Consider the following 20,691-nt stretch of genomic DNA (forward strand, 5'->3'; position numbering starts at 1 on the left):
CAGTTTTAAAGAGACAACATTCCTGAGACCAAATAATTTCTTTGACTTAGGATACACCAAACGATAAGCATTAGGGTGTGGATTTTCTATGACTTCAACAGGCCCAATATAGATATCAAAGAATTTTTTAATTTCTGAAGTTAACATTTTTGATTTTTCATGAGATTTGACCAGAACAAGATCCCCAATTTTAAAAGTGGTTAATCTTACCCTATTGTTATGTCTTTTATTCCTCTTTTCCCCTTGTTTCCTCATAGTTTCCCTGAAAATATCTTCTCTCTCTTGCATTGTTAAAGGTGTACATTTAGGAAATTCAATAAGTTCTGATATAAGATTTGGAGGTCTAATATTAAACATAATCTCATACGGTGAAAATCCTGTGGAACTATGTTGTAGGCTATTCATAATATCTTCAAAATTTCGAATGTGTTCAAACTAGGTTGGATGTTTATGGCTACAATAGGTTCTACAAAGTCTCCCAATTTCCCTCATATATCTTTCTGCAGGATTGGTGGACGGAGAATAAACAGATATAAGTATATGCTTCAATTTTGATCTTTCAATAAACTTTTTCCAAATTTTAGAGGTGAACTGTGAACCATTATCTGATAATATAGCTTTTGGTTTACCCACCTGTTCGAAATAATCTCTTTCAATTTTTATTATAATTTCATGGCAAGTAGCTTTTTTCACTGGATATAGTTTAATTAATTTTGAAAATACATCTACCATAACAAATACGTAACAGTAACCACCTTTACTCTTTGGTAACATTCCATATAAGTCTACTGCGATAAGATCTAAAGGTTTTTCCGGAATAATGTTTTGCATCTCTCCACCACATCTTTGATTGCTCACTTTAACTCTCTGCCATTTGTCACAGGTTGCCAATTCTTTTCTTACCTTCTTTCCAATATTGTAAAAATAAACATTTTCTTGTATCTTTTGAATATACTTCTGTATCCCACAATGACCAAAACTTTCATGTATGTAAATGATCAGCTTATCAGCATCTGCCTCTGGCCAACACAGTTTCCAATTATCAGAATCTACATCTGTTCTCCGAAATAAAATCCCCTTATGCAATTTGTAAAATTTATCAAGTTTCTCATACCCCTTCTTGCCTAAACATTCTTTGATTAATTTCCAACTCTGATCTAAATTTTGATTTTTTCTAATTTTGTTACACATAGCTCTAATTGTTTTTTCATTTTCCACCCCTTTCAAGTATCTAATTTTAAATTGCTTTTCCTCCTCTTGTTCAAAAATCTCCCTTTCTCCCCCAATTGGTAACCTTGAAAGTGAATCAGCTACTACATTCTCAGAACCTTTTATGTGTTTGATTTCAAAGTCAAACTGTTGCAGTAAAATTGCCCATCTGGTCAATCTACTGTGGTATAATTTGCACTCTTGTAGTAACTCAAAGCTTTGTGATCCGAAAATACTATGGTTTTATGTCCAACAAGGTAAATTCTAAATTTTGTAAAAGCCCAATGAATTGCCAAAAGTTCCTTCTCTGTGACTGTATGATTTTTCTCACGCTTGAGCAACATTCTGCTTGAAAATGCTATGGTACAATGTATCTTAACTCCATTCTCTACTCTTTCTTGAAATAACTCTGCTCCAAGCCCATAATTACAGCTATCCGTGTTCAAACAAAATGGTAAATTAAAATCTGGTCTGTGTAATAAGTGTTGCTTCCTCAACTCTTGCTTAATTTTATCAAACTCTTCCTGACAACTTTTATACCAAACCCAAACAGTGTTTTTCTTAAGTAATTGACTTAAACATAGTGCATTCAGACTCTGATCACTTATATGTTTTCGGTAATAACTGCATAACCCAAAGAACGACTTTAATTGTTTTTTAGTCTTACGAATAGGAATTTCTGAAATTGCTTTAATTTTTTCTGGATCTGCCAAAATTCCCTTGTCTGTGACAATATGACACAAAAATTTTAATTCAGAAACTGCAAATTTACATTTCTCTAATTTCAATGTCATCCCCCCTTTTCTAAGTTTTTCACAAACTGACTTCAAAATCAAAAAATGTTCCTCCCATTTTTGCCCTGTAACCAAAATGTCATCTACATAAATTATCGGTTTAGACGCAAGTTCTTGCCCCAGTACATGATCCAAAGCTCTTATACATTCAGAAACAGAAGAATTTAACCCAAATGGCACAACACAATATTGGTAACTCTTACCATTGTACAAGAAAGCAGTATATTTTCTAGGATTAACCGAAAGTGGTACCTGATGAAAACCCGAAGTTAGATCCAAACTTGACATATATTTTAAACCTGTAAATTTATAGAGTAACTCATCAATATTTTCAGGATGGTCTGTCTGTCTGAACAAAATTTTGTTTAAGTGTGTAGAGTCCAAAACCAATGTTACTCCACCATCTTTTTTCGAAACTACTACTAGAGGATTATTATATGCACTGATACTCCTTTCCATTATATTACATCCTTCCATCTTTTTCAGCTCTTTCTCAACAGCAGGTCTTTTTGATATTGCAATACTGTATGGTTTTATGAAAAATGGTTCATGAGGTTTTACCTGAAGCTCACATTGATAACCCTTTACCCTTCCAGGTATGTCACTGAAAACATCACTGTATTCCCACAGCAGATTTTCTAACTGTTGTTTTTGCTCCCCAGATAAATTTTGTGTTTCTGAAATTTTCAAATTTACTAAATTCCCAAATTCAACTTCATCAGTATCAAATCTATGAGTTTCAATATTCTCCAATCTATTTTCTTTTAGTAAATTGATACTGTCAAAATTTCCATTACTCCGATCACCAAGTGTGTTCACAAAATTTGTCTGAATGTATTCCCTTTCACTAGTTTCTACAAAAGTTATTTTCCAACCCAATCAAATGCTGTATTTACTTCTACTATCCAATTCATACCCAAAAGAAAATCCTCATTAAATTCCTGAATTACAAAACATCCATGTGTGAACAACTTGCCTTCAATTAAAAATGTCACTAAAGCCTGGCTTTTTACCAATTTACTGCTCTTCCCAGTAGCACCTTTTATCTTTACCCCAACAACTGGCATTTCAACATAATCTTTCCCCACTTTCAATTTCTTGCTTAACCTTTCAGATATTCCCGAGATCTCGCTTCCTGTATCAATTAAACATTTACCAATCCATGACCCAATTTGAACTTTTATATAAGGACTGCAAAATTTTCTCAGAACCTGTATCCTCATGTAATAAATCACTTTCAATTTCCCCAAACCTATACTTATCAGAATCATATGGCATATCATTACATGTATTAATTGTCACAGTTATAAAATTTGCACAAGAGACAAAAGTGTCATGAGTACTCTCTATTATCTCAAATAGCCAAGAATTTTCATCCAAATCACATTGTATACTATTGAAGTACTTATCCTTCAGCTTTTCAAAAATAAAATATCTCATCTTTTTCCACCACTCAGGACATACAGTTTCACATACATTAATAAGCATCTTTCTAAAGTTCTTGTCAAAAGAAATAGTTTCACTGTTCAGCCATATATTCATAAGAAATGTGTGTGTATCATTAGTATCTGTAAAAGTTTCACTTAGGTTACAAGGTATACATGTGTCATCGTTATTTGTGTAGTCAGATTCTTTACCAACAACATCAAAATTCACACTTTCACATACATCCAGCTTGTGAGCTTTATTCATCCTGGTAACATCCCTGGGAATTTCTATAATATTCTCACTATTTAATCCATTTTCAACCATGTGTATACCCAACTCCCTATTTAAACTAATGAAATACCTTTCCTCAACATCATCATCAATACCATTACCATCATTATCAACTTTATCAACAACATCATTATCATTACACATATTCAGGTCATACACATTCAAATTATTCCCCAAAATATTATTTCCCCTTTCTAAAATTACCAGATCAATTTCACCAACATTTTCATTCTCACAGCATGCATTCTCTCTTTCATTCACACACATCTCTGAACTACTACAAATTACATCATCTGACAAAGTGTTGTTCTTTTCTGCCCGAGTGTAAAACTCTGTTAAATTAAATGAATCACAATTACTTTTATCTACTGTATGTTCTTGTGTACTGAAAATTTTATCTTTATCAATATTATTTTCCTCTTGAAATTTTTTCAATAAGTAACAACTAATAACCTCATGTGATAGCTTAGGTTTGGAACTGTCATGTTTGGGTTTATGATAGTCACATCCATTGGTCCTTTCATCATGCTCACCTTCTGCCTCAACCTTGCGGACCTTCAAGGGGGCGTCTACTCGTTTATTATTTCTGGTTCCTGTATGAACTGCTGATTGTGGTTCTGCCAATGTCTCTGATCAACATTTCTGATCCCATTCCTATGCCAAACATTACCTGATTGTTGGTAGTTCCTATTGCACATAAAAATTTCTGTGATTTTGATCCCTAAAGTGTTCTCTATTTTGTTGATTATTAATGTGAAAATGTTGTTCTTCTTTTGGATAAAAATTATGGTCCTTCTTTTCAAAATTGTTATATCCCCCTGAATTTTGACTGACGCCATGATAATTGTTTTGTTCCCTTTTTTGAAAGTTGTCATTTCCCCAATTTTGACCATTACCTTTCTGAGTAAACCCACTGTGTGTTCGTGTTGTTACCCTATCTAACTTATCAATATAATTGAGAAACTGCTCTACATTACTATCAGGACAATGAACTAAACTCAACTGCATTGCTGATGGCAATCTTCTCTTTAAGGTATCAATTTTGATCAAGTCATCCAAAGGTTTTGTTAAATGAATAAGTTTTTGAAGTTCACTTTTGCGAAATTGTTTCATGCTCCCATCTGATTCTCTATAGTTTCGCCCATTCAAAAATTCACTTTTGATTCTAGTTTGTTTAAGATCATCCCAAAATTTTTCCAGAGTTACAATCTGGTTTGCCCAAGTCAAAGCTTCCCCTTCCAAGAATTTTTTCACAAATTTAATTTTTATTTCATCTGGTGAGTGAGGTAAAAAACAATCCTTACAATACAGCATAAAATCAACGGGATGTAAGGGTCCATCTACCGAAAAGTGCTTCAATGGAATATTAGATACAAGATTACATGTGTTGACATTGTAATTTTTGCTTTGAAATTCAATGCTAAAACTTTCAATTTTTTCGCTAAGTTCTTTGACAGATGTTTTGTTTTCTAAATCATTGCATTCTACTTTTTCTTCTAGAGTAACCAAACGATTGTCAGTTTTTTGTTCTACATTTTTTACTAAAACTTTTGGGAAATACGGAAGCGTCCGATCCCACCCGTCTGCTTTGACCCATGACGTCACAAATATGGCGGAAACAAAAACAAACACACACACTTTCCACAAGAAGCCTAATGACACTAACTGGACAAGCGCGGGAAATGGGGTGTTTTGGGTGGGGGGCAAACTAAATATAAACAAATTTAGACGCCTTGCGTACCTACAACGTGTAAGTGAAGACAGCCATGCATGAATACCGACCCACCTCCCCAGGGGTCGTAACCCCTGCAACCCATAGAAGATAAAAGGTGCTTCAGTAGCTGATTAGTGTTTTTTGTCTTTTTAAAAAAAAAAAAAAATCTCACGGGATAGAACGAACAGATCAAAGATAAATATAATAAACTAAAACAGAAACTCGAGGAAACAGATAATTAAAATAAGTAATAAGTGTTTTTAAATTTAAAAAAATCTTACGAGATAGAACGAACAGATCAGAAAAGTAAATAAAATAAGATAAAACGGAACTGGAGACAGCCACACTCAAACCAAACTCCGCGCCGTCATGACGTCACACACAACACCCTTACGTCACGGGTCAAAGCCGACGCGTTGGATCGGACGCTTCTGTCGACCCAACTTTTTGTATTCTCATCCAAATTTTTAATATCCCCTTTTATCTCATTAAAACCCATTAAATTTCGTTCCCTATCTACCAGTAATTCATTTTTTACAGTATTAATTTCACCGCTCAATTTAGCATCAATTTCATTTACTTTTGCTTCCACAGATTCAATTTTTTCCTCAACACTGCCAACTCTGTTCGAAAGCTCACCCACTTGGGTATTGACTGCTTGGACTTGCAACAAAATGTTATCAATTTTTTCATCCCAGTAAGTCTCATTGTCGTCAACTGATTGTTTAATTTCTTTCGTAAAATTTACAAGAAAACTTTTTAAATCAAATTTATCGGTTCTTTCTCTTTCATTTGACCTGTCCTGATGTTCGAAGTCTATTATATTACTACTTTCTACTTTAGGCACAATACTCTCGAAAATCTCATAAGTCTTTGTGAAGAACAAAAATTTATACACAACAATATAAAACAAGATAAAAATATTGTTTTAACAAAATACGAGGGTTTCGTGACTTATCTGGAACACTCTTCTACTGTTGCAGAACCACGTTTTCCATCCATGTGATTGTTGACCAAAATTCTTGAAGTATTTTCTTCTGTCGAAAATTAATTTTTTGCCGAAACATTTCTTCTCCAAACCTTTTACTTCCCGATGAACACAAACACTGCAACACACATTCTGAAGAAACTGGTATTAACACACAAAACTGTTCTTCCTCGTAGCACTGTTGAAAATCTCGTGAACGCAATATCCCGGCTACAGTCCCCAGTTGAAATATGGCATCCCGGCTAAGACACAAGTTGAAAATATGATCACTATCTTTTATTTACTTAAATTTGCCATATTTCGTGACAGTACCTTTTCCGTTAGACGTTTGCAAGGCGATATTAGTCTTGGGTTCAGTTGTCTAAGTATGATTCCACAATGCATCGTTGTCGGCTGCAGAAAAGACGTGTTTCTCTCATTTTGGTGTTTCAAATACAGTTTCTTCAAATGTAGTTTCTTCTTTTTAGTTAATACAAAAATAATAGTAACATAATTCAAAATTATTTATGACGGCGACCTTCTCATTGTTCTTCCGTCAACACACACCACGACAATAGTCAAAGACGACTCCAACGTCAAAGATATTTTACACAATTCACAAGTTTTCACTTGTAATCAGTCTCTTTGCTATTCTTCGATACATCACAGTCTAATATAACAGTCGCGACACTTCGCCTCGATTTTGTTGCCAGCAGCGCCCCAAGAGGCTGGTAGGTTACACTGTGAATTCGGCGCGATCGTGAAAGAGAATCGTGGTTGTTTATTTTGATTTATACAATGGCTTTTACTGGCGGGAGCGTTTGTAGCGCAATACATTGCACCAACAACAGGAAGAAGACACCACAGCTGTCTTTTTTTAGGTTTCCTAAGGATCCTGAGAGGTATATACCATCATGTTACTAAACTGTATCGTCAGGATTCACTTGCAAACTATATGTGTATAAATGATGAATGTTTCGTTTTAGGAGCAGAAAATGGCTTGTTAATAGCAGGCGAGAAGACCTCATTAAGAAAGAACCAGTGTACCTGTATAATAATATTAGGTTTTGTTCGCTACATTTCGAACAAAACCTGTTCATGAACGCAGACAACAACAAACTCGTGTGGAATGCAGTACCCACACTGTTTGACATTCCAAATAAGCCACCTCAGCTGACGATGAAGAGGAAACTGCCACAAAGATTCGACAGTCAATCTAAAGCAGTAAAACAGTCCTATGACACAGAAGCAGCCGGTTCAACTCTGCATGTATCAGTGCCAGATTCGTGTGAATTGTCAACACAGACTTGCTTTGACGATGAAGTGGTTAGATTAAGTGCAGCTGTTCGTGTCTTACAAAAGCGTGTGAAGTGTCAGAATGTGCAAATCGCTAGACTTCGAGCGAAACTATTACGGGACAAGGAAAGTGCCTACAGACAGCGACAGAAACTGTATCAGAAGGAGCAAGTGAACAAGGACAAACGAATGTTAAAGACCATAGGATCCCCATATTTAAAAAAAGTGCCCTTGACTTGTTGTTAAGCCAGATTAGCATGCCATTGAAAGAGAAACGTGCTGCAAGATGGAAAGACGAAAATAAGCTGTTTGCTCTAAATTTATTATATTACAGCACTCAGGCATACAGGTTTTTGTCAGAATGTTTTATGCTTCCATCAGTGCGTAGGGCTACATTACAAAGGTATGTGGAAGGCATACAAATAAAATGTGGGATAAGTGACAATATATTCCATCTTTTAAAGCAAAAGGTGCAACATTTTTCTTATAATGATAAACTTGTGAACATGTCATTGGATGAAATGTCTCTAATGGCAAATTTGACATATGAGGCACAGCTAAAATTGCGAACAGTGTGTTGGTGATAATGATTAGTGGCATTTTTTCATGTTTCAAACAACCATTGCTGTACTGTTTTTGTAAAGGAACAGTGGGAGCTATGCATTCGACTGCTATATTTTATGAAGTAGTCAAGAGACTTAAGGAAATTGGCTTGGTTGTAAAGACCTGTGTGACTGATCAGGGTTCAAATTTTGTGGACTGGAGAAAGAGACGGAATTACACAAGTCAATCCAAGTTTGGTATATGAGGAGCAGAAGATCTATTTCTTCTATGATACCCCACATTTGTTTAAGAACATCAGAAACAACCTATTTAGGTATGACATAATTCATACATCAAATGATGGTTTGGTTGGTACTGCTTCTTGGAAGGACATTTCTCAGCTCTATTCAAATGACTTGCACAGGAAATACAAGTTAGCTCCGAAGCTGACTAAAAAAGCTGTCGAACTGCCAGCTTTTTCAAAAATGAAAGTGGGTATTGCAGTTTGTGTGTTAAGCCACACAGTGGCAGCTGGTATTGACACACTTGTATTTTGTGGTAGTATGCCATTATCTGCAACTGGCACTTCAGACTTTTGTCAGAAAGTTAATGACATTTTTGATTTCTTTAATACATACAGTGTGAAAGGGCCTGTGCATCTAAGGAACTGTATTAGGAGTGATTCAGAGCATCTGGATGTTCTACATGTGATGAAGCCATGGATTCACTCTTCGAAATTTGTAGGCTCTGATGGAAAAGATTACTTCCTGAGGATAAAATGTGTAAAGGGGCTTCTAAGCAATATATGTGCTTTGGAAATGCTTGCTGCCGAGGTACTGACTGGAACAAAATTGTACTTATTCTCACGTAAAATTAACCAAGACACATTGGAAAACTTTTTTTCAACTATGAGGCAGAGAGGTGGTTTTTGCAGCAACCCATCTCCAAGGCAGTTTTGTGCTGCATTTAACAACTGTACACTAAGCAAACTGATAAATTCTTCTAATGTGGCAAGCAGTAATTGTGAAGGAATTGACTGGGATCAGGCAATACTGGACATGAAATCTGCTCAAACATTAAAGGTCTCACAGTTGTTATGCAGTAGTGATACAAGTTCTGCAACAAAGCTACCAAATGTGGAAGTTCCAGCAGACCTTGGAGAACAATACAGTATGAGATATGTGTTTGGTTACATATTGAAGGAACTTTTTTCTTTACATAATTGTGTCAAGTGCAGGAATCTACTTGTAGACAACAGCCAGGACTTAGATGCAAATGACAAATTTTATTGCAATTTCAAAAGTTACGAAGACAATTTTGAAGCTTGGTTATTTGCAGTGAAAATATTTGTTTATTTTTGAGGGATTGTGAAAATCAGATGGCTTCAGTTTTTGATGAACATTCTCACAAGAAAAACTGTGGTGAATTATATGTAAACTTGTTGATGGCTGTCCCAAGTTTTCCCCCTGGATGTTGTGAAGAAACTAAGCTGCTGTTAATCAAGATATTTGTTAAAGTGAGACTCGTTTACCGGCTCAAATATTGGAATCAAGACTTAGTTTCTAACAACAAGAAAGCAAATAAGAAACTGAAGAAGTTGGCTCATTTGGGCTGCTGATTTCTTTGGTATGTATTTCGTTCACTTCTGTTCTTAGTCACTTAATTTTCCTTGCTTCTTTCGTGTGATGACATTATTTTGTCAGCACCTTGTGCACTGACTGATTGATTGAAAATTATTCAAATATTTGGTTTTTCTTGAAATGTAGTGTAATCAGCTCATTATAATGTTTTTAGCATATTTCTCCCACTATTTTGCAGTTGCTTGTCCCACTTAGAATAATATAAAGATGAAGGTCGTACTTGTGGCAACAGGCGAAAATGACAAACGCAGTAGGCCTACAGAACGATAAACAAGCTGTCGGTCATTTTTGCATGTAGAGGTACATGTCTGTGCTTCCTACATGTGAATCTGTGTATTTATATTCTTTTGATATCAACGTGGTAAGCTGCAATTCTGTCCAATGTCACAAGTGTTTCTTCACGAATGTGTTGTAGCTTGCCACTCTATTCATGATTTTTGTCCTTACTTGCACTTTTTTTAGAATCATTTTTAGAAACATATATGCCTTCTGGTACCACACAAACCCTTGGAGCCAAGAAAATAACTCAAATAATTCAGAAATTAAGTAGGAAATGGATGCAAACAAACATTATGCTTACGACGCGTCAGACGTTCACCTTAGCTGCCACTTGGAGCGCTAGTGTCGCTCCATCTGTCAAACGGCAACAATTTTTACAGCAGTGAGTGTCGCGACTGTTATATTAGACTGTGGATACATTTTCTAATAGTAATCAATATGCTTTTACTCTCAAAAACAGAAGTAAATTAACATATAATAAGACAAATTATAATAAATTCTGACAAAAATATAAGAAAACATTTACAATTCGGTATCGACAAATACGGTAAAAAAATAACATCTCCCAGATCCATTACAAGGTCTTGGTAGCATAACTATGACTGTGTAGCTAATATCTAACCCCAGAAAGCACCAAGCTGGTATTCTGAAGGGGTGTGGAATCTGAGAAACAACCAGTATTCAAGAATATTGCTATCAAAAAGATGTTTTTGGGAGTTAATTTGACAAACTTAACCACGATAGCCTCATGATACTTATTCAAGAAAGTGGACTAAGCAATAAATGCTTGTGTGTGAAAAAATAAACGTGTTTGGAGTCCAGTGAACAACATGAGCCATAGGTAGCCTATATGAAGTGTGATGTCATATGGCATCTAGGATATTTTGTTTGTTTCAGTAAAATATTTTGAGTGTGTGTTTTGATCATAATATGAAGTTTATTTTTTGTGGCTGGTAGCTTAGACTGTATTGTTTGCTAGGTGTGCTTTAAGTCTAGGCCTACTGGAGATGGTGTTCGACTGGGGGAATGCTTGTGGCATACAAGATGTATATATGTGTTCATTTACATTGACAGGCTGATCTGTAGACTAGTGTAAACATATATCTAGGATAGGTTGGGTTGGTAGGTCATTCCATAGATACATTTAAGTACCTATGTGAGGCTCCATTTTCGAATTGTGGTCTGGTATTTTCAATTTTTTAATATATTTGAAGGACTAATAGAAAGAACATCCTGGGCCCAAAACTACCTTTTCTCACAGAGATCCTGGTAGTCTCTAGCATTTTATTTCGCTAACATTTTCGTGTTATTAGTTAGGTGAGCAGTTGATCAGTTCTGTGTCTTATATCTCCACCACGTTAAGGGTGTTGTCGTTCATAAGCTTGGTATCACATTTTTAACTAATCCTGTTTTTGGCATTTCAAAGATTGATTTGGACACAACAGTTCATAACCAGTTCTTTGTCTTGCCTTTCTCCAACCAGTCAGTTATAGAGAGGTCTGTGGTTTAACATGAACCCTAAAAACAGTGCAGTTTTTATATTAACAGATTGTTGCCAGAGGTTAAAGAGTGATAAATGACAGAAGAAAGGGGTTGTGACATTTTGAAAACTTAAAGTAAGTGCAATTTTAGGGTATGCCTTCTTGGTCACTGTCCACGTTCTCAGACTAACATGTAAAAATCTTTTTATGTACTGTGATATCATGTCTTAGAGTTCAAGTTTGTTGTCTAGATAACAATAGGGGGAACAATCTTACACGTGAGGTGACATCAGTGCAAGAATCCAAATATTAAACAATGAAGTTATTAAGGAATTGTTTTATAAAGAAACAGTATGGCTGGTCACTACTGATAGTCAAGGAAGCAAGATCCCAGGAGGCCCTACTGCTGATTAACACTTTTAAAAGTGAAACACTAATCTTATTTTTCAGAACTATTCATTCTTGTCCTCACATCCTGTCTGTCTGCGTGAGGTAGGAACTAAGTTAAGGGGCCATTGGAAGTGTTCTATTCCACCTGTCTCCTTTGACCCATGACATAATGGTGTTGTGTGTGTGTTTTTGAATTGGTTTGTGTTTGTTGAGTTTAACATGTGATATTGGGTTCATTATCACTATGGTAACATGGTGGGTTTATTTGAGTCTGGGTAGCCAGTGCTGCAATGTGGATTTGGAAATCTTCATTTTTCAGTGATGGTTTTTTATGTGTGTGGCATTTTGTTAGGTTTGATTAGTTTTGTGTGTGTGTGTGTGTGTGTGTGTGTGTGTGTGTGTGTGTGTGTGTGTGTGTGTGTACTGGTAGCGGCGGCCAACCTAGGTGATTTTGTTGCATGCTTTTGTTGGTAATAAACTTTTATTTTGGTTTTAATCTGTAGTAATTCTGATGTTCTGTCTGTTTTACATTTATCGTACTTTGGTTGGTTTTAATTGATCTGGTGTATATACAGGTTTTTGTGTTTTCGAGTTGTTGAAGGTTTGGGTTTTTGTGGTGTTATTTGAGTTATGTTGGTGTGTGAAGTTTACATTGTTTTCATTATTATTATTATTGCTGGTAGGTATTGAGAGCTGCATTTGAGCTACATAGGTCAAGGGAAATGTCTGATTCCACTCTTCGGGTTGTAGCTATTGGTTCCTTGGTATCTGGGCTTCCTTTCAGCTGTATTGGTTCCTTGCTATCTGGGCTTCCTTTCAGCTGTATAGGTCGAGGGAAACATCTGATTCTGCTTTTCGTGGCACTTATGCAGTCTAGGGAGTACATGCGCTGATCACGAGAAAAGTACCTATTTTTGAAGGAAACACGTATTTCTGAAGATATAAGCATATATATGCGCTGAATACCAAAAATTTTTTTATTTCAAAACTTGAGTGTTACAGTCATATCTGACGCGCTCTTCACCAAAAAAGTACTTATTTTTCATTTGGATGCAAAGAAAAAATCAGTTAACTGTCTCAAAAATTTTTTTTGTATAAAAAATGACATATTGCATATGTATGCACGGATTTTAATTTTTATTTCCCCCCCCCCCCCCTCTCTCTCTCTCTCTCTCTCTCTCTCTCTCTCTTTCTCTTTCTCTTCAAGAAAGGTGGAATTAATAACAAAATTGTGGAATGGATTTTCCCCAAAACGTTGACGCCAGAGAAATTCCGCCAGGTAGTTATTCAGCATAGCACAGTCAGTTCTGAAAGGCCTTATAGGATTTTTTTCTTTAGCTTTTTGCCAGACTGACTCCATGTGATTTGTGGTTGCGTTTGTAAAGGGATCGAGAAAATAAAGCGAATGATTAACAGCCAGATTATTGTAGCCCAAGTTACCTATGGTGTTGTAAGTTGCCACAAATCAGAAACTGCTGTGGTTCCAGTAGCAAAACATACTGTTGCAAAATTGGCAGCAAATGGGTAGCATCACGTTGTGGCACAGCAACCATAAAGCTTTGCTTTGTCTCAACGTCACAACCACCAAAGACCCATTGCTCTCGCACCTGTGACTTCGATGGTGCTGACAAAGCAGCTCTCGTCTATTTCAACAGTATGGCCAGGGCCGCCCAAAAGTATTGGCTCAATTAAGAAATATTCATGGCAGATATCTCTACAAAATTGGCACCAATCGACCACAGTGTGCTCACTGCCAATTTTGAGCTCCCTCATTAAAAACTTTTGCCTATTGCGTTCGAAAACCCACATGTAAGACAATTGCAAAATTTTAGAAATGTCTAAATGACTGCCAGCAAAAAATGACATTTTCCTGATTGAACATTTCTTTCTACAGTCCCTGCCAATGGAGCAGCTCCAAATTTCGCCATCTTTCCCTGTAGTTTTCTCCAGCTTCATCTCGTTGTATCCAACACAATACCCATTTTCACACACCATATCGTTCTTCATAAGACCTTGTTGCCTAGCCCATTGTATTGAGCTTTGGGTGTTCTCCATAACATGGTATAAATCTTCCATTACAAAGTCGCTCAAATCTGGAAAATTTCTCGCCATTTTGGCACACGCAGTAATATACGATACTTCAAAATGGACAGCCACAACAGAAAAATATAGGTTGTTGGTCGCACTGATCAAGATGCATAACTGTGAGCAACAGGGACATATACCATATGCAACAATATGCAAAGCCAACAATAGCTATCATGGTAAGGATGTATGAAACTGTAAGCATTACCTATGGCTAAAGAACTCTGTGAAGAAATATATTAAAATGTCTGCAGCATATTGGCATAGCAACATGAATAACCTGGTGAAAGCAGGCAGTTAATTAATCTTTTTTTCCCCCCCACCTCCATATGAAAATACGTACTTTTTTGGTATTCCATGCATATATATGCTTATTTCTTCAGAAATATGTGTTTGCTTCAAAAATAGGTATTTTTCTCATGATCAGCGCATGTACCCCCTAAACTGCGTAAGTGCCATTTTCGTTATTGCAGATGATGGTTTTTTGGTATTGTGGGCTTGGTTTGAGCTATATAGGTCGAGTGAACGGTATGATTCCTGCTGGCTTTGTGGCTGTAGCATTATGTCGTAGGTTGAGACTTTTTTAGGGGTGATGTGATGTGATGTTTTGTATTGTTAAAATTAGGTTGTCCTTGCCCTAGACCCCCTATTTCCCGCGGTTGTTCTGTAGTTTCATTTTATCATTGAAGTAAGATTACTTTCACTGTTTCTATTTTCCTGCAGGTTTGTTGGCATGTGTACATAGTGACAATAATGTCGACATTTTGTATACTCTGGACGTAGGCGTTTCTGTCATATAGATGACGTCATGGGTCAAAGCAGATGGGTTAAATCGGATGCTTCCCTAATGCCGAGTTCCGAAGGTTTAATTGGATCTACTGACACTGCCTTTGACTGGTAGCATGCTACTGATGATGTGGTGTGTGTGATATCCATGCACAAAACTTCCACACAAACACATGGGTTGTTTCACAATGCCGTAATTAGTTTCAACCAGTCAGTGGTAGTCTTCAGACGAAAGGCATATGCTGAAGCTGATGGTAGACAGAGATCTGTTTCTGTTGTGTTCAATGTTGTTGAGAACAGAATGGAAACCAGTATGTGCCTTTACCCTAAAGGCGTTAGCTGGCTTGTCAAAATTGGATACAGCATTGTGAAATGCTTGTGAGATTATGTCAAAAAATATATAAAAGAATTTTAGATCCCTTATCTCTAAAACAGTATGTCATTTTTTTTCCATATTTATATTGCTTCTGCATTATTTTTAAATGCAAGTTGGGGAGCCTATGATTGTTTCGTTATGAGAATAGATAAAATTGTCGTTGCAGTGTGTGGCTGATTTCGATGAGTGATTTATGTCCAGCATTTTGATGATGTGATAGGTGAAAGCAGACAGTTGGTATTGATAAAAATCAAAATTTCTGTTATGTAAGCTAGGACTAGTGGGCCAGGGAAAAAAGTAACCAGTCGCTCGGTCATTTCAGAAAAAAATTTATATTTGCTGGATGAATTCCCGAATGTTTAATGGGTTTAAAGACATTTTTAAAAAAATTTTATTCTCAACATTTAGAAACAGTGGCTATTTTTTGCTTTTACAGGCATCTGTTTTTTAAAAATTATTCAGTACTGAGTTGCCCCAGAAATTTCAAATAAGAATCATTAACTGGACTATAAATTAAAAACCATGATAACCATGCTGAATGTATTCCTTAATATAGGCCCTACTTTTAATGGCTCAAACTTGTTGATTGCAAGCTAAAAAAGCTCATTCTTTAAACTATTTAATTGGATAGATAAAAATTCTACTCATCAAGCAGCGGCAGAACACATACATAAAAGACAACTGTAATTGGCAAGCTTTTGGAGCCAGTGGCTCCTTCTTCAGGCAGAAGGGTGGAAGGGGAAGTAATAGAGTGAAGGAGGAAGACTGGAGAGGTCTAGGAAAAGGGGTAGATATTGGTTAAGTCACCCAGAACCGCTGGTCAGAGGAGACTTACCATACGGGATGAGAAGGAAAGACATTACTTACGGTAAGTCTCCTCTGACCCACTGTTCTGGGTGACTTTCCCGATATCTACCAATTTTCCTAGACCTCTCCAGTTCTCTTCCTTCACCCCTCTTCCGTCTTTTATGTGCGAGTTCTGCTGCCACTTGGTGAGTAGATTTTTTATCTACCCTAATTGTATTTTTCCAAAGTAAGAGTAATTTCTCAGCCTTAATATTTATTGTGCTATTACACTATACAGTATAACTACTTCTTATAGTGAGAAGCTTACACAAAATGTACACTATTTTAAAAAATTGATTTTTTGAATTTTTTCATTCTTTGACCTACAATATCTTTGTAAGGAGAGCAGATAAAAGTCTGAAAATTACACACTTAATGGATCTTCATGATATCAAACTTAAATTGGAGGTAACAAACAGAAAATATTGTGGGGAAGGGTAATCAAAGACTGCAATTTATTGGCAGTACTAAGGAGATTGCCTACACTACGCTTGTCGGTCCTCTTTTAGAATTCTGCTGCGCGGTGTGGGATCCTTGCCACATAGGACTGACAGAGTACATTGAAAAAGTTCAAAGAAGGGCAGCACATTTTGTATTATTGCGAAATACGAGAGAGAGTGTCACAGAAATGATAATGGATTTGGGCTGGACATCATTAAAAGAAAGGCATTTTTTGTTGCAACAGAATCTTCTCATAAAATTCCAATCACCAACTTTCTCCTCTGAATGTGAAAATATTTTGTTGACACTGACCTACATAGGGAGAAACGATCACCACGATAGAATAAGGGAAATCAGAGCTCGAACGGAAAGATATAGGTGTGTTCCTTCTTTCTGCGCTCTATACGAGATTGGAATAATAGAGAACTGCGAAGGTGGTTCGATGAACCCTCTGCTAGGCACTTAAATGTGATTTGCAGAGTATCCATGTAGATGTAGACAAGCCTGTACAAATTTGTGTGTTGTCATCCCCCTTCCACCAACATCTGTTCACTCACACTTAGTTAATAATGAGCCCTTGAAGTGTGCAGTTGAACAATGGAGTCTCAAAATAACGAGAATAGTTTTTCTAAGTGTTGGTTACTAACCTTGAAAACTCAATAGTGTGTCATTTAATTGCCAAAGTCAGGATAAATTTCTGAAGGACAAAAGCAAACCTTGGCAATTGATGAATGTATAGTTCTTGCTGACTTTTCTGAAAACTATTCCTTTGTTGTTCAAGTGAAATACAAGGGCACCACTGGGTAAACAAACAGGCCACAGTTTGTCCATTTATGTTCTGTTATAAAGATCCAGATAAACTAGAGTCATAGTTTTTGTGTTGCAAATGATTACTTTGAGCACAAAGCTACAGCAGTGCATGCTTTTCACCTGCAGTTAACAAACTACGTAAAACAGCACGACAGTTCCATAAACAAACTGATGAACTTTTCTGATGGTGCTGCAAGCCAATATAAAAGCAAACAAATATTAATATCTCCTTTCTCAAAGAAAAAAGACCGTTGGCTCGGTGCAGAATAGCACTTTTTTGCATCATGCCCTTGGAAGAGTGAGTGTGATGGCATAAAGGGTACAACAAAGTGAGCTGTCACAAAAGCTAGTCTGCAACGGACCTATGAGAACCAAATCTGGACACGTCAAGAAATGTTCAAATTCTGTATAAAGAATGGGTAAAAGGGATTACGTATGTTTCATTAAATGTGAGGAAATACTAGAACTCTATGCCAATGTCTTGGAGGAAAGATTCAAAACTTGTCAGAAGATTAAAGGCACCTGATCTTTTCATTGTTTTATACCTTAGTCATACAACTTGCTCAACTGTAAGTTCACATCAACATCCTCTGATAGTGAACGTCATCACTGTGGAAAACTTGTACCACTGACACTTCAAAGGAAGGACATAGTGGCTTGTGTCTATGGCGAACAGTGGTGGATTGCCAAAGTTGGTAACATTGCTCGTCAAAACCAAGATGTGGATGTTACATTTTACCAGCACCAAGAACCCCGTTTAAAAAATTTGAAAAGTATCAATTCGAGAGGCCCGTTAAAAATCATTAAAGGAGTTGTCTTCTCCCCTGGAATTTATGACTGTGACTAGGCGAACATTTAACCCTGTGCCCAACATGAGTGAAGAAATATCTCTGTTGTTCAATAAACAACATAGTAAAAACAAATAAGTTGAAAACGGGATAATGTAATGAATTGTCTCATTTTTTAAAGAGTTATCCTAGATATTTTTAAGTTATGTAATTTATACACTGTTTCCATCAGCCCAGATATTGCAAACAGTAAGAAACATATTTTTGACTCATATTTGAAATTTTTTTTGTCCATGGAATCTCAAGGTTGAAATTTATACAGAAGTTTGATATCATAAAGGTCTATTAAATGTGTAATTTTCAGATTTATATCTGGTCCATTAACAAAGATTTGCAGACCAAAGAATGAAAAAATTCAAAACATTTGTTTTTAAAGTGTTTTTAAGTATAAGCTTGTCATAATTGTTTCTCTAAAAAAAAAAAAAGGTATCTGTACTGAGTAGTGTAATACCACAAAATGTATTAAGGCTAAGAAACTACTCTTTGGAAAGATAGTATTAAAAATGGGTTTTTTAAATTTACAACCAACAACTTTGAGACATTAAAAGTGTATTCCCTAATACATTCAGCAGGGTGATCATGGTTTTAATTTATAGTCCAGTGTCTGCTGAAATAAATACCTCTTATATGAAAGGTCTGGGGCAATCCATTACCGAATAATTTAAAAAACCACAGACACTTATAAAAGTGTAAGAATGCTTGCAGCCTGAAACAAAAATGGCTGCTCTTTCTAAACGATAACCAATAAATGTTTTTAAAAAATATTTTTGAGTCCACCAAACATGAAGGAATTCACCCAGCGAATTCTTTCTACGAGAATGCAGTTGTCTCTCTTTGTAATTTTATGGCTTTCTCAAGTATGTTTCCCTTTGGATACAATTAATTGATAGTTTTATGGTTTGGATGGTGTACGATCTTCCACAGAATGCTTGTATTTACTTAATAGGCACACGTTTCAAAATCCAAATATTAGATCATTATTTCTCTGAGGGAAACATTTTTTCCAGTATAAATCCTAGAGGCAGAATTGTATTGTTTACATTGTGACTGCACCACTACTCTTCTCTCACCTGTTGTATATAAATATTTCTGGAATAATTTTAACACCTGTTTAACAGGACACTAATGACAGCAGCAGAGAAGCTTGCCACTGTTCCTGATGTGGATATCGACCCAGAGGGAACATTTAAGTATGTTCTAATACATGTCTTTGGTCCAGAGGGTCCTGATGGCAAAGAACCGAGCAAATTAGTGGTCAGTAACTGGTAAACTAATATTTGGTCAACTTTGTGATACATTATTATTTGAGAGACAGTCGTTTGCATCATTTTTCAATTTTCTCAATTGAATTTTTCTTTTGATGTCGGTGACTTGCAATGGGGAATTGTAGCCTAAGGTTGGTTGTTATCTGCATAACATAGTGTTTCAGTGTTTACTGTTAAATTGGAAGTGAGATGGTGGATGGCGATACAACTGAAAACACACAAAAGATTTTCACTGAAACACTGTTGAACTACAGTTATGGCCCTGTGTGCTATGGTATCTGTGCCAGATAGTGTTGACAGAGGATATGAAAAAGCATTCAAAGAAGAGCAACTTATGTTGTTTTATTGCTAAGAAGGGGGAGTGCGCCATGGACATGCAGGGTGTATACGACCCAGAAGATCCGGGGAAAAACCCGGGAAATTTTTCATTGTTTTTGTTTTCAGTTAAATTTTTGTAATTTTGATTGGTAAGAACCAATACTCTAACAAAGGATATTACTGTGTCTCAATACTGCAGCAATAAAACATGAACAAGAGAAAAAACGAAAATAAAACTTAAATTTCAAGGGAAATGCACCATATACAGCAACAAAACGGTGCTCATACAAGTGTACGCCAACAGTAAAATGTATCAAAGGCTTTAGGAAGACTGTGCAATGCTTTGTAACAGCAATTTGCCTCCGCTGAGCGTGACGTCACAACTGTTTACATTAAATTCATTTTAACAGTTACGAGCTCGATCATGCACATGCACAGTTGAGTAGTACCTTCTCCCGCTTCTGGCTACAGAAATTGTTGGCTGTGTAAGCAGTCGCAGCAAGCAGCTAGATGCTACCGGGAAAAATTTTACTGGAGCGCCCAAGCTGCCAGATTTATACATGCGCAGGAGGTCCAAATCTAGGGAGGGGGGGGGGGGGGCAAATTCATATTCTTGAGGGGGGGGGGGGGGGGGGAGGAAACCTTGTTTCACAAAGCGACTCGCATCCAGCGCACGTTAGTTTGTTAGTTTATTGATTATTCATATTACTTTGAAACTCATCCCTGTCGCTTTTTGAACATTTTTAACACATTCTAGTTGATTTTGAATGAATCGCAAGTTGATTTGTGAATGCGTGCGTAGTGTACATGTTTCCTCTGTCAGTGGAATCTGACAGAGCTGAGCGAAGTAAGGCTGAACGGATGAATGCCAACCGCTGTCTGAT

General features: G+C 36.4%; 1 long non-coding RNA gene across 6 annotated transcripts in view; it reads left to right on the plus strand.

Annotated features, from left to right (window-relative positions):
* Positions 1-7,134: 7,134 nt before the first annotated feature.
* Positions 7,135-20,691, plus strand: part of LOC126416375 (uncharacterized) — a 51,245-nt gene continuing 37,688 nt past the window's right edge. The window contains exons 1-3 of one of the 6 annotated variants that reach the window (XR_007575443.1): positions 7,135-7,305; positions 7,390-9,868; positions 19,343-19,478. This is a non-coding gene — a long non-coding RNA (uncharacterized LOC126416375). The remainder of the gene's footprint in view (positions 7,306-7,389; positions 9,869-19,342; positions 19,479-20,691) is intronic. The other 5 variants (XR_007575445.1, XR_007575444.1, XR_007575442.1 and 2 more) reach the window with 5 other exon arrangements.

This window comes from Schistocerca serialis, chromosome 8, assembly GCF_023864345.2.
Source record: "Schistocerca serialis cubense isolate TAMUIC-IGC-003099 chromosome 8, iqSchSeri2.2, whole genome shotgun sequence".
Taxonomy (NCBI): domain Eukaryota; kingdom Metazoa; phylum Arthropoda; class Insecta; order Orthoptera; family Acrididae; genus Schistocerca; species Schistocerca serialis.